Raw genomic sequence first — 14,371 nt, forward strand, 5'->3', positions numbered from 1 at the left:
GCCAAACTCATTTTTTACCCGCCATTGGTGCTTGGCGGTTGTTAATTTTAGCCCTGGCACCAACTATACATTAGCCTGCAGCCAAGTTAGCTTGTTAACGTTAGCTCGCATGGCATTGTTGTCACAAGCAAGATAACAGAACAACATCAATGAAACGGGCAGTATTTCTTCTCCAAAATGTGTGATACACACACGAGGCTTTGATGAGTCAAACTGGAGTTGTGCCATCTCCAGCAGGCGCCCCAAACATCCGTTAGGATGCAGGGGATCAGGATCGCATCTACCAAATCAGCTGACAAACAAAACCTTTATGTGGAGGCCTAAACGACAAAACTGTGGTCGGCCCCGCTGAATCTCACTCCAAGGTTTCTTGAAAAGTTGTCAGCCCTGTGACGACCTCAGTGACCTCTGCCAGAGATGTGGAGGAGAGTTCTCCCGAGTCTTCAGACTCTGCTCCTTCATGGAGGACGTGATGGTCGGGTTCATACGTTCTTCAAAGTGTTCTTTCAGCAGCAGTTCTCCTCAAATGTTGTTTTGCTCTATGTTATTAATGAGGCACTGTTTGATTCAAAAGGACATCCTTGTGTTTTTATCCCATTTATGTGTATTATTCATTTCATGTTATTGTTTTCTTTCTTTTGTCATATCTTTGATCGTTGTTCCTCTGTGTCACTAGAAAAACAAGTGAGAAAACTGTCCTCAGCTCATTTTGTTCTATTTGTAAATTAGATTGAAGTCTTACTTTTAAAAAATATCTGTCATTTTATCCTTTGATCTGAATTATTATTTTATTTACTTTCATCTTTTCTTTTCTCTTTATTTTCCTTCATTGTTGTTCCTCTGTGTTTCTAGTTTGTCCTCACTGTGTGGAACAACAATAAAGCTGCTGGAATATCTGATAAACATATGAATCAATATAATATTGAATGAATCCTGACAGCAGTAAAGAAAATAAATCCCTCACTTCAGTGTGTTTGTGACTCTGGCTGAGATGGAGGTGAAATATGTGAACCTGGGCTGTGCTTTACTGCTCTCTTCCTGTCACAAACACTGTTTGACATCTGTTCATCTGGAGGTTTTTGTTCAGGCTGCAGGGATCTTTTCTCACTGTGGGGAGCTCTCTTCAAACAGGAGCAGTAGTAGGTGGCTGAATGACTGAGTTTAACTGTCTGGATCTGCAACTCACAGACGTTCTGTTCATACACAGCTGAGAAATCATCTTTCTGAGGATGATTGTAACTGTCCTTATCTATGTAACCACGATTCCTAATAATGTCAAGAATCAGTGTGAATGTTTCTGTGTCTCTCTTCTGGAACCAGAATAAATAATCGTAGTAACACAGGTCAGTGTTTCGACAGCTGAAGGAGACGTTTTCACCAACTCTCCTGGTCAATGTTAAATCATCCTGAATCAGCTGCTCTGCTGCCATGGCAACCAGCGCTGTAGAGAAACAGACAGGTAGATGAAGGTGAGTGTGACAGTGTTTGTTAAAGGTTGAGTTTGTGGGCTCCTGATTGGCTGGAAACACTCACCTGAACACAGACAGCACAGAGCAGCAGCTGGGAGGAAAAGCATTTTGTGCAGTGGTGTTTCCTCTGGTGAACCTGGGGAGAAGTGGCGCTCTGATGCAGCTGAGGCCAAACAAGGACGAGCTGTGAGATCAGACGAGGGCCACGTGCTTTCTAACAGCTCCTCAGACCTCCCATCAGCCCCTCGGCGGACAGATGAGGCTGCTGCTGTGTGACAACAGGCCTTTTTCACAGCAGACATTTTGACTTGTCACAGAAGGAAAAGCACAAGTGTTACTAATAACATGAAGCATGGCTCTGTTCTATGACATCACATGTCTCTTTACGCTCTTAGATAGGTGTCACAGCAATAAATCAGCTCTTCCAACATGGCTGTGTGACAGATTTCAAAGCAAACTTTATCACATGCTGGATTTCTGTGTTTGCTGCTGGTGCTGACATTAAACATGACAGAGAAAGAGCACCACCCTGTGGTCAGTCACAGGAAGTGCAAGAGGATCCACATGATGCTGATGATGGTCGCCATGACGACAGGATGATGCTGACCACAAATCCCCACAGTGCCATCTAGTGGACAAAACCAGTAAAGGACAAGTATCACTGGTATTATTGTTGTTCCTACTTGTAAAAAGAATTCAGATCCTTTTCCTCCTGCGACTAATACAACACAGTAAATTCTACTATTACAAATATTAGCACTACTTCTACTAGCTCTGATAGAAAGCTGAGGTTCTCACAGACTCAACCTTTTGTCTGGTCCTCAATCTGCTGGAAAAACAGAGACTTTTCTTCATCTTGTGTTTTGTGCTTCATGTAAACGTTTGTGTGTGGATGGATAGCGGACTCTGCGCTGCAGCTGGCAGACTTGCAGCTGTTCAGAGCCCATCACCACACACAACTGTCAGGTAAAAGGAAAGCTGGAGGAATCTGTTGTTACACTAACAGTGGCTGGTGTCATGATGTGACAGTGATTCTCCTGGCTCCTGGTTCTGCTCATCATGCACACCTGTCTGCAATCTGCTCATCACCTCTCCCAGTCTGCTCACCTGCCTCTCATCAGCTCATCAGCCTGCAGTATATCTACCCCGGCTCTCCAAACATTCTTTGCTTTGGGGGGGCACATATGAAGCGGGGGGTCTGGGGGTCGTCCACCAGAAATGTCTTTATTCATGTGAAGGAAAAGACACAATTCAGGCAGCAGGTGACAATTCAAGATATAAGAATATAATGGAATATAATACAGTAAGGCTCTCAGGCATTCTGTATAGCTGTCAAATATTTGAGTCCTCCTTTGTGTCTTTTGTTTGGGGAAGTAACCTCTTTAAATGTGCATGTGGCAGCCATTCATGTCAATGATACATTCATTGATTTGAATTCATTGATAAACTCCTGGACTTTAATAGCTCACATGTGTTTCAGCAAGATTTCTGCTCATGTTCAAAACTCTCTGCACAGTCAAAACATATCCCACATATCTGTGTTCTCTGAGAAGTCCCGAATAATATTTTGATCAAACAAAGTCATGATTTAATGAGAATAAAGTCACAATATATCAAGAAAACCTCCAGCTGCTCTATACTCTGCTGTGCATGACGTTATTCAGACCGTCTGACAGACACAGAGCCGTTTGGGACTCTCTCTGGATGAGACAAAGTTTAGGGAAGCGGCTGTGTGCTGCTCTTCATCGGAGGTGGAAAACAGAAGCTAAGGCCCATTCCCAAACCACTCCCTACCCACTACCACTTCACTACCGAGTGCCACTCCAAATGGAGTTCCACTCGCAGCCGTGGAGGGCACTCCTGATTAAGGGGGAGGGTATAAAAGAGAAGCCAAACAAGTGGGACGCCCTCGCCACCTTACCGGAAACAGGAAGGAACCGTTACCATGGAGATGGACAAACACATTGCCTGTGCCTCAGCTGTCATGTTGTTTGACAGGCTAAGAGGAGCAAGAATGGCGTCTCGCAAAAGACAAAGGCGTCTACAACGTGTCGCTGCATTGTTGTATGAGCAAGAGGTAATTCATCAAGCCTCTTAGATAAGGTTACATGACTCCTACCATTCCATAAATATTTACCCATGTCTGTCGCTACTGCAACAGATCTGAATTTCCACAGCTCAGGTGTCACTGACGTATTTTGTTATGAGGCTACATGAAGTGATAATAGACCAATAAAACACAGGTGCATCGAAAAAAACAGAATATCACGGCAAAGTTAATTAGAATAACTTAATTCAATTCAAAAAGTGAAACTTAAATTCTACATTAATTGCACTAAAATGACAATGATGAAGTCCAGGGTAGCCTATATACAATTTTCTTTCCTGGAATAACTGACAGAAAATATTAAACTCTTACACCATTTTCTAATTTCTTGACATGCACCTGTATAAATATAACCTGGCCATTGTTGACAGTGCTATTAACACTGTACATCTTTGATGTAGGCTTCATTATCAATACAGCAAGCAATATGTGCTTAAATAATTCAAATATTAAATATAGGAAGCAATTATTTATTTATTTTGCAAGTGATGTATTAATTCAAACTGCCACTCTGGAGCATGTTATCTGTTTTGATTTGGGACTTGATGAGATCAAGTTATGAAAATATATGTCCTGTATTTTCCTAGGGACGTGGAATGCTGTACATGCAGCTGAACCCCAATAGTCCAGTTCTGCGGGTGTACAATGATCTGGAGACCTGCCTCAAAAGAGATCTCCGGCTCACCCGGCACCCACCATGGCTGGGGCCAGGAGTTGGAGGTCCTCATGTTTTTATACAGCCTGGCACACGGCCTTTCCCTGTCAGTGGTGTGCCGTGCCTTTGGGGTCCCCAGGTCCACCGTGCACCGGGTAATTCATAGGATAGCTGCAGAGATCAAAGCCAAACTGGGAACACTCATCTCACTGCCATCTCAGGACATGCTGCCAGACATCGGTATGGGTTTCTGCCAGCTTTCCCCAAGTCCAGTTTTCACTCGTGCTGCTGGTGCAATCGATGGCTGTCATATCAGAATCAAACCACCAGGTAACCAACATCGTGCCGATTACATAAACTACAAGTTATTTCCATCAATACAACTACAAGCCATCTGTGACGCAACTTCTGGACATTTTTGTGGGGTACCCGGGGTCTGTGCATGATGCCAGGGTCCTGAGAAATAGCCCCATCTTCAGCCAGGCACTCTAAACACCAGTGGGCTTTTTTCTCCTGGCAGATGGTGGCTATCCATGTCTGGAAAAACCGATCTCACTCATCACACCATACAAACTGCCTCTACAGGGTCGAGTACAGGAGCGTTACAACACCCATCATTCCAAGGGCACGTTCAGTGGTTGAACGTGCCTTTGGAATGATGAAAGCGCGATGGAGGGCCACGCTTTTCAAGGCACTGGAGGTCAGTCCAGCCTTTGCTCCCGATATTGTTGCCTGTTGTGCCTTCTTGCACAATCTGTGCCTTAAGACAGATGACATCTTGGAGATGGAGGACATCGAACCCGAAGACCACCCAGTTCATGTCACACCTGGCAGAGCTGAAACATCCGGACATCACATCAGGGAAAGGATAGCTGCCCAGTTGTCTGCACCTGCAGGAGCATGATTATTTCTGAACATTTCAAGGTCATTGTAACCTCCACATTTTGTGGAGCGCTTTGTTTATTCTGTGAAGCATTTTGTTTGATTTTGTGAAACAGTTTGTATTGCATTTTTATTGTATGAAAAGTGCTATATAAAGCAAGTTTGATTTGATGCAACCTATTATGTACTGATCCATGCACATCTAGAATGTGTCTCTTTCCTTTTTGCATTGTCCCTGACAAATAAACCAGTCTATGAAACAAGGTCCCAGCAAAAATCATTTTATTTTTGCTGTGAATAACTTAAATTCACTGGACAAAACTATAAATTCCAAGAAAAAACAAAAGCAAAAAGTGTTTACTGTATCTAAGACAAAATAAATTCCTGCATATTTCATTGATAAAAATAAAAAACAAATGACATTTTATCCACCATTTTCTCAAATGCCGAAACTAAACGTTCAGTTTGTTTATTGAAGTCCTCCTGTCTCTGGTCCTCTTTTGCCGACTCCTTTTCCAGGAACTGTAGGACACCCTCACGTGCATGTCTCCTCCTTTTGGAGACTGGTGGCTGGGGAGAGTCAGGTGAGGGCCGAGGGCCAGGTGTATGAGCTGGGCTTGAGGGGCAGATGAGGGAGGGGGAACTAGAGGGGTCAGGAGGGCTGCTGGGACATGAGGGTCCAGGACTGCTCTCTGCAGGTGAGGGAGGGAGAATGGTGGGGTCTGGCAAGCATGATGACACAAGCACTGGGGGGATATTGAAGGCCTTGCCCCCAGTGCCTCATGCATTTCAAGATAATAAGGCCAGGTGCTTGGAGTGTCCTCTCCCCGGTCAGTTCCTGACCCTGTTGGGGGCTTTCTCAGTTCCTGTGGGTAATAATGTACAGTATGTTAGCTCTCAGCAGCAATAACACTAACGATTAACCAGAGATAACATGATTCACCTTATATTTCTTTTTAAGATTTTCCCACTTTTTGGAGGCCTGCTTGTGGGATATGGCGTCCTGCAGCCCCATCTCCTTAATCACAAAGCTATTGTACAACACAACATAAAAAGGAGAGGAAGATGCTTGTCTTTGGTGGAAGAACCGAGCCCATTTAAGCAAGGTAAAGCTGGGCTGCTTTATAGTACAGCACACTTTAAACTCAAGACAATTCAAAGTGCTTTACATAAATAAAGAACAGACATGAGGACAGAACATAGAAGCAAAACAGTGCAATATGAAGGACAAAACATTTAAATAGGATTTGAAATGGGTTAAATCAAGACTAAAATATGACATAAAATTGAACATAGGAGTTACAATGTTATAGAATCAAAAGAATAACCTTGTTCATGTGTTCTACAAACAGGATTTACAAAGTGCCATGTGAAATTGATTCATCAAATACTTACTCCCATGCCTGTTTTGCAGCATTTCTCTTCTTTGTGAAGAGGCTGTCATTTTTCATTCTGAGCTCTATCAGCTGTTTTGTTTGCTCCACTGTCCCTGTAAACACATAATATCTCAAAACATGAGATATGAGGTAGATGATGTTTATTTATGCACACAGGTATTTGTGGGTTTGCCACAAGTCAAGCGACCTTAGGGACAATGTGATTATCTCCTTTTAATTCATGTTTTTTTGTTGGTGATCTTTTAACTCTACATATTCTATGATTTACTTTGAGATGTCACTGTGAGGGAAATAACGGTGTGTGTTTGATCTAAAATACTTGAAAAATTAGACGGAACTTACACTTGAATGATGTTTCCTCCATTGTCCGGACGTAGTTTCTGCTGGAACCATCGGGGAGCCTGCACCTGTGCAGACTCGCTGTTTAAGGGTTTGACAAGCCACTTCCACTCAGTGGTAATTGGTTTGGGACGGCCCTTAATATGGCGGAGCTCCGCATGACCACGCAAACGGAGGGGGAGTCAATAGGGCGAGGGGATAGGGGCCGGTTTGGGATTGGGCCTAAGTGAAAACACTTGTGATCAGGTATAGGGGAGACCAGGTATGGTTGGGACACTTTTTGTCTCAGCACCTATAACTGGCTCAAGTTTTGTGCTCAAGCTCTCAAATCTTGACACAAAGTTCCCTTTTTTGTCCACTACAAAAAGCAAAGTTTCCAACTTCTCCAACTACACCACAGACTGCATGAACTGATGTCAAATACAAGGAGTTCCAGTGTTACAACCTGTCCCACTATGGGGCTCAGTTGTAACAATAAGAGTGAAGAATTAACACAGTTACAGAAATGACAAGAACAAAACAAGACACACACACACACACACACACACACACACTAATAAAGACTTTGTATAAGGTGTAAGTCACTAACTCTGTAGCTGTCAGATGCTGCGTACCTCTCGTGGAAGTTTGCTGCCTCAGTTCAGTAACTAGTCAAGACATCCTCTTTCTGTGCAGTGAGGATGTTGTGACTGCTGTGATCGCCCACACGGGGCAGCTGTGTTGATCCTCTTTCTCTGAGGTCAAGTAACGTTTTGCAGTATCTGCTAAATGTCAAACAGCAGATAGAGTCATCTTTGGGGACTGAGCTTACTGCAGAGCTTACTGCTTTGGGCCCTGTGGTGAGCACGGGGCCCCCAAGAGCGCTGGAAATGTCCCACAAACAGAGCCGGGCGGCCGGACGCTCACTACACAAGTTGCGATACGCACTGATAATTATGCTAGGCCCCGCCTCCCCCTTGTTTCAAAGCAGGTGTCAGTGTTTACAACTTCCATGAGAGACAGATGAAACAGATGAAACAGAGCTATCCTTCTGCTCATGAAAAGTTCAAAAAACAACAGTCAGGTAAACTGTGTTCTCTCATCTGCAGCTTTGATGTCAATAAATGACAGTCACATGAAGTTAACGTGTTAGCTTGCAGTGCATCTCTCTGTAGTCTGTCTGTCTTGCTAACTCAGCTGGACAGTGAATCTCTCCGTCTGTCTGTATCTGGCTTGTTTGCCAGTCACTTCCAGGCTTTATTCTGTGACTGTGTGACTGACACAAGTGAGAGTGAAATACAACTATTGGTTATGTCTGATAAACGCCAGCGGGCAGGCGTGTTCATAAACTGCAGCTTGGAAAAGATAACCACGTCGTGTGTGAACATGTGTGTTCATATGTGCATGCACCAAATGAAAAGGCCTCTGTGAGCAGTCCAGACTAATATGACTGTGATGCACATACATCATTTTAAACTAGACAATAATGATCTAGTCTCTGAGTCAAGCTTTAGTTACAACTCTGGACTAATGCAGGATGGAAAGTAATGAATTGACACAGACTATTGATTACAAATTGAATTGAAAGTGTTGATTAGCTGGGCATACTAGGCAATATGGATACACATCTCTCTGTAAATAATAAGCATCAAATATTCAGCCAAGCCATAGTATAAATAGTTTTAGATTTGAAAATGTCTAGAAAGAAAATCTGGGGGAATAGTATTGTGATGTATAATTTACTATATGCTTCAGTTTGTCAGTAGAGGAGATGCTGGATCATCAAGCAGTACAATCACAGACTCAGTTGATCCACATCCAGTCTCAGTCAGTACTAACACAGACCCAGTACAGCCGCAGCTTCAACAAATACTATCAGCATTAAATGTCAGGGCCCATGTTTGATCTTTTGGCCAATATCAAAGTTTGATTTTAACAGTGCTCCTTTTGTCTTTCTGTCTCATTTGATCACTGCACCAGACCTTACACAATATTATCAGATATTTGAAATGTATCTTCTTTACCATATGGTTGCCTTGTGCATCACATCTTTGCTCGTATCCTTTATCAGACAGCTGAGATTCAGCCCTCTACAGTTAACACATGACACTAAAATATGCATCAAACTTCATCTTTCATTCATAGGATCAGGGGGTAATAGACAAATACTGTATTTACTGTGCTCCACTTAAAGATAGTGTTGCTGCTAACTGCTCCACTTCACTTTTACATGCAGCTTATTTGTACATGATGAGTGCTTCAACTCATATATACAATACACAGGAGTTGTTGTAGTGCCATGGTTACTGTGAGGATTGGGGCCCCCAACAGTCCAGGTGTGGCCCTGCCTTACTGTCTTTCCCTGCCTCACCTCATCTGATGCACATTTGACTACGTGTCTTATTTTTTCTCACCAACTCTCCTGGCATGCTGAAACAATGAGTAAGATAGAAAGAGAAAATGTCTTCAATTATCATTGGGGTTAGTTGTAAGACTTTTCAAACTCTGTCACAACCAGCCCACATCCTCCTCTGTCAGCCATTGTTTAGCCAGCTGTAGCAGCATGGTGCTTTGAAATGAGCAAAGATGAAATGACTCACATTTTACCCACGACACAACTCTCTAATCTAATACAAGTTACATGATTCAAACTTCAACAGCAGCAGAATTCATCAAAATATAGATTTGGTGCAAAAAATGTCTGAAAATGAGAATTTTGGCTGTAAAACCTGCACACTTCTTCACACAGCTACGAAATATCACATGCAGGATCAGGAAGGAAGTGCTCATACAATAAATGTATTCCATGACTCATAGGTCATCCCTTCTTGGTCAAAGTGCTGTTGTTACAACCATCCCATTGTTACAACCATACCCGCTCTCCCTAATTCTGCCCATTGTGCGGCCTATTGTCCACACACATGTTAACTTCAGCACCTGTGATAAAGTGCAGCTCACAGCTGCAGCTTCAGTGGGAAGCATGAGTCTGGAGACAGTCCCAAACAGAGCAAAGGTGTCTTTCAGCGAGGGGGACGCAGAGACAGAGACACAGAGCTACCGCTCAGAGGAAAGACGCCACACTGCAGTCCAAACTTTATACAAGTCAAAATACCTGCAGGCTAACAAATCCTCTGACAGACAGCAGTGCTTATATTACATTTTTGAACATCTCAATTATTGTTAGGGACAATTCAGTCGTCTCTGGACTGATTGCTTCTGTCCTCTTTTTTATTTTTAATCTTAATTCATCAGGCAGTCTCATTGAGATCAAGATGTGTTTTACAAGAGAGACCTGAGAACAAGGAACACTCACAATCAGCAGACAAAACAACACACAACACAACAAGATATAAAAGGAACTACCAGAAGCAGTTCCAACAATCATAGTAAACATCAGAGAGATTTAAAATCTCCAAGATGAATGAATGTCTCGGGGTGGCACGGTGGTGTGGTGGTTAGCTGTGCGGAGTTTGCATGTTCTCCCCGTGTCAGCGTGGGTTCTCTCCGGGCACTCCGGCTTCCTCCCACAGTCCAAAGACATGCAGATTGGGGACTAGGTTAATTGGTGACTCCAAATTGTCCGTAGGTGTGAATGTGAGTGTGAATGGTTGTCTGTCTCTATGTGTCAGCCCTGTGATAGTCTGGCGACCTGTCCAGGGTGAACCCTGCCTCTCGCCCGATGTAGCTGGGATAGGCTCCAGCCCCCCCGCGACCCTCAAGAGGATGAAGCGGTTAGAAGATGAATGAATGAATGAATGAATGTCTCAGGTTTAAGGGCAGATTGCAGTTCATTCCATTTAAATTGAGCATAATATCTGAAACCAGTTCTGCCAACATTAGTGCGTGTCTATGGAATATATAAGGTTAAAGAGTTACTGGATCGTGTTCTGTAGTTACTGGATTCAAATGAGACAAGAGATGTGTGGTAATTAGGAAGTTTCAGCAGTAGAGGTTTGTAGATGAATAACATGAGATGGATATTTCTTCTAGACTGTAATGAAGTCCAACCAACCTTTTGATACAGAGTACAATGATGAGTGTGAAAACTGTCATTAGTAATGAAGCGTAATGCACTGTGATACACAGGGTTTAACTGCTGAAGAGCTGATGGGGCAGCTTGACAATACAAGATGTCTCCATATTGAAGGACAGACATGAAGGCTGACAGTACAATGATTTCTCAGTTGGAGGGAGACAGACAGCCTTTGATCCTGTACAAGAAGCCTAATTTGATTTTTAGTTTTTGAATTAACTGTGAATGTGAATCTTGGATGATAAATTGCTGTTAAGCCAAATTCCCAAGTATTTGTATGAGTCAGTGAGGGTGATGTGGGTGCCATTTGTGGTCTTGATGGCAGGATAGTCGGAGTCACTAGTGGTGGAAGTGGAGAATACCAAGTATTTCGTTTTTTTCTGCATTTGAAACTAGTCTGTGGTCATGGAGGGATAATTGTAGGGCATCAAATGTGTTATTACATACATATGTTATTAATGTATAATGTAAATAGCAATGGTCCAAGGACAGACTGCGGCACCCCATTTCTGATAGTGAGTGGACTTGACTGAGCACCGTCAGCGACAACAGTCTGAGTTCTGTCAGTGAGGTAAGAGTGTTAACGGTTAAGTGAAGAAATATCTGTGGATTATAATTTATGAAGTAGAATTTTATGATCATCAGTATCGAATGCTTTTGAGAGGTCAATGAAAAGAGTGGCACAAAACTGTTTATAATCCAGGGAGGAGACAGTGTTATCTGTGACTGAAACTGCAGCTGTAATTGTGCTGTGACCCGGGCGAAATCCAGACTGTTGTGGCTGAAGTAAGTTTGATGAGTCGATAAAATAGCGTAGTTGATAACTGACCAATGATTCCAGGATTTCTGCAAATAGGGGAAGTTTGGATATTGGACGGTAGTTATTGAGGTCAGAGGTGTCGCCATTTTTATGTAGGGGAGTTACAAATGCACTTTTCCAAGAAGGTATAGGCATATCACATGAAACAGCGAAATTGTAGCTTTCCGACAAGGCCAAGCACTTGTTGGAATGACAATGTTTTCATAGCAAAAAAAAATGATAAAGTTACACTAAAATGATGAATAACAGAGCTTTCATACAGCTCTGCACACACATTACTCTTGGATGGATTACTCACGAATGCAGACTCGCACAGAAATGCCACACATATCACATGAAAGCACAGGACCAGAGCTTTCCACTGATGCCACACACATCATTGTGCTGTCATCCCATTACGCTGTAAATCCAGATTTATTGTCTACAAAATAAAAACCTGACAAGTTTCTTTACAATCCATTATACAGATCTTGTTATCAGTCACTTCATATAGTGAGGAATATCGTATCTTACCACGTCTTAGGCTTGCGTGTGTTTCTCCCTGTCTATCCACATTTGTAGTCCGGCTTTCAAGATGCAAATATCTCCATATTGTCCAGTTGACGCTCCATCAAACTTTGTATGACAAGACCAGCCACTTCACCTTTGTGCACCCAGACAACTGCAGCCTAATTATGCATGCTGACAGGGCCGTAGTCACCATATACATTGAGGGGGACACGCCCCCCCACCAATGCCCAAAATGCCCCCCCCAATATATAACTGAAACTGAAAAACAGCAACAAACTTTGTTTACTGCAAACAAAGTGGCAAATATTATCTTGGAGGACATCATTGCACTTGGTTGACTATTTTTCTATGATCTTAGATGTAAATATTGCATGTTTCTTTCGGATAAAACACATTTTTGACTTGTGAATGAGTCAATGGAATTTCTTGCAATAATGAAAAAATACTGGCAATCATGTCCGCCTGGCACAGACCACATGTTTTGGACAGCTGTGAAGTGACAGAGTGTCCCACCATCATGGTTCTTATATTGCCAGATTCCAGAGAGTCTCCCCTCTTCATATATGGCAGAATATGTCAACTTCCAACTTGCTATGCTGAGATACATGTAAACATGTAAGAATTTAGTCACACGGATTTGTTTTTTTCATTGATTTAAAAATTAATATAAAATACAGGCACATAGAAGGACATGAAATGATGGCAAATCTGGATAGCCCAGATTGTCCTGAAAAAAAAAAACAAGATATAGCATGTGTATGTAGCCTTGACTGTGATATGAGCTTAAAAGTAAAGGCAGTAAAAATACCCCAAGAACGCCTAGGGTCCATTGGGTTAAAAAGGTTTGGTTATAAATGTGAGCTAAATGTGGACTGATTAAATGGGCAGTTAGATTAAGAAGATGTGGCTCATTTGAAATGATGAGGTTTGTGGATATGGATATAATAATGTGTTTCCACTAAATATTTTACTGGATTTGAATCATCTGGACCTTTGCAAATGTATAAAGACTGTGTTTAATGGAATATTACTGATCTGTTGATTATGATGAGGCATAATAGGTGAGTTACAGCTGTTGGTTTGTTTGTTGTTTGTCTGACAGGAGCGTTTATTGAACCTGCTGTGGTTGTTGTATCTTGAAATGGTCTGCATCAGTTGAATCGACAGGACCGGTTGTTTACATCATATATTTATGGAATAAACTGTGGTTAATTAAATAATGATCATTTTTATTACAGTTTAATCTGCTGATTATTTTTCTCCATTAATCCATTAAATGGCTTCACAATGACCCAAAGTGACATCTTCACAACCCAGCTGGCACCGGACGTCAGTATGATGTCAGGAAGACGTTGGACTTTTACACTGGACAGACATTAAATTTCGGTTGGAATGAAAATTCTGATTTGATTGATGATAAAATGATTCAAATTCTGTTGAGAGCAACTAATCAACAACTGCCCAGTGGTATCCAGAGGTTGTTCCAGCTGAGAGGAAACAAACACAAGTTGAGAGGAACCTGTATATTAAAAAAACAAACAGCAATAAGAACAAATACAAACTTTCACTGTAATTGATGTCATTAACTGTAATGATGAGCTGACAAAATACCAGACTTTATCCAAAGTAAAAACTCTTCAGAAACAAGACAATGAATGGTTAGGAGCTGGACCAGTGATTTTATATGTGCTTATTTCTTGTTTGTGAACTGTTTGATGGTTTTGCTTCATCTGTTCTGATTCTTTTGTTCTTGTTCTGTCCAAAAGGGTTGATTTGTTCAGGCCCACTGAGACGGACCGAGACGGACCAAGAACACTGAAGCCCTCTACAAGAAGGGCCAGAGACGCCTCTGTTTTCTGAGGAGGCTGAGGTCCTTCAACATCTGCCGGACAGTGCTGAGGATGTCTGATGAGTCTGTGCTGTCCTGTTTGCTGTTGTGTGCTGGGGCTGCAGGGTGAGGGCAGCAGACGCCAACAGACTCAATGAACTGATCTGCAGTGGGGGCGGAGCTAGACTCTCTGGTGCCAGTGTCAGAGAGGAGGATGCTGCTTCAGATACGTGTCATCTTGGACAGTGTTTCCCACCCACTCCACCATGTGCTGCTCAAACACACGAGCACCAGAGGACCAGAAAAGCTTTTACCTTCTTCTTACCCCGTTTGAACATGAACAATATTATTT

At 42.4% G+C, this 14,371-nt stretch overlaps 1 protein-coding gene across 3 annotated transcripts in view; it reads right to left on the reverse strand.

The window, feature by feature from the left end:
* LOC125902311 (immunoglobulin lambda-1 light chain-like) overlaps positions 1-14,371 on the reverse strand; it is a 45,565-nt gene that overhangs the window by 11,537 nt on the left and 19,657 nt on the right. The gene's annotated exons all lie outside the window — the stretch shown is intronic.

Source organism: Epinephelus fuscoguttatus, linkage group LG15, assembly GCF_011397635.1.
Source record: "Epinephelus fuscoguttatus linkage group LG15, E.fuscoguttatus.final_Chr_v1".
Classification (NCBI taxonomy): Eukaryota; Metazoa; Chordata; class Actinopteri; order Perciformes; family Serranidae; genus Epinephelus; species Epinephelus fuscoguttatus.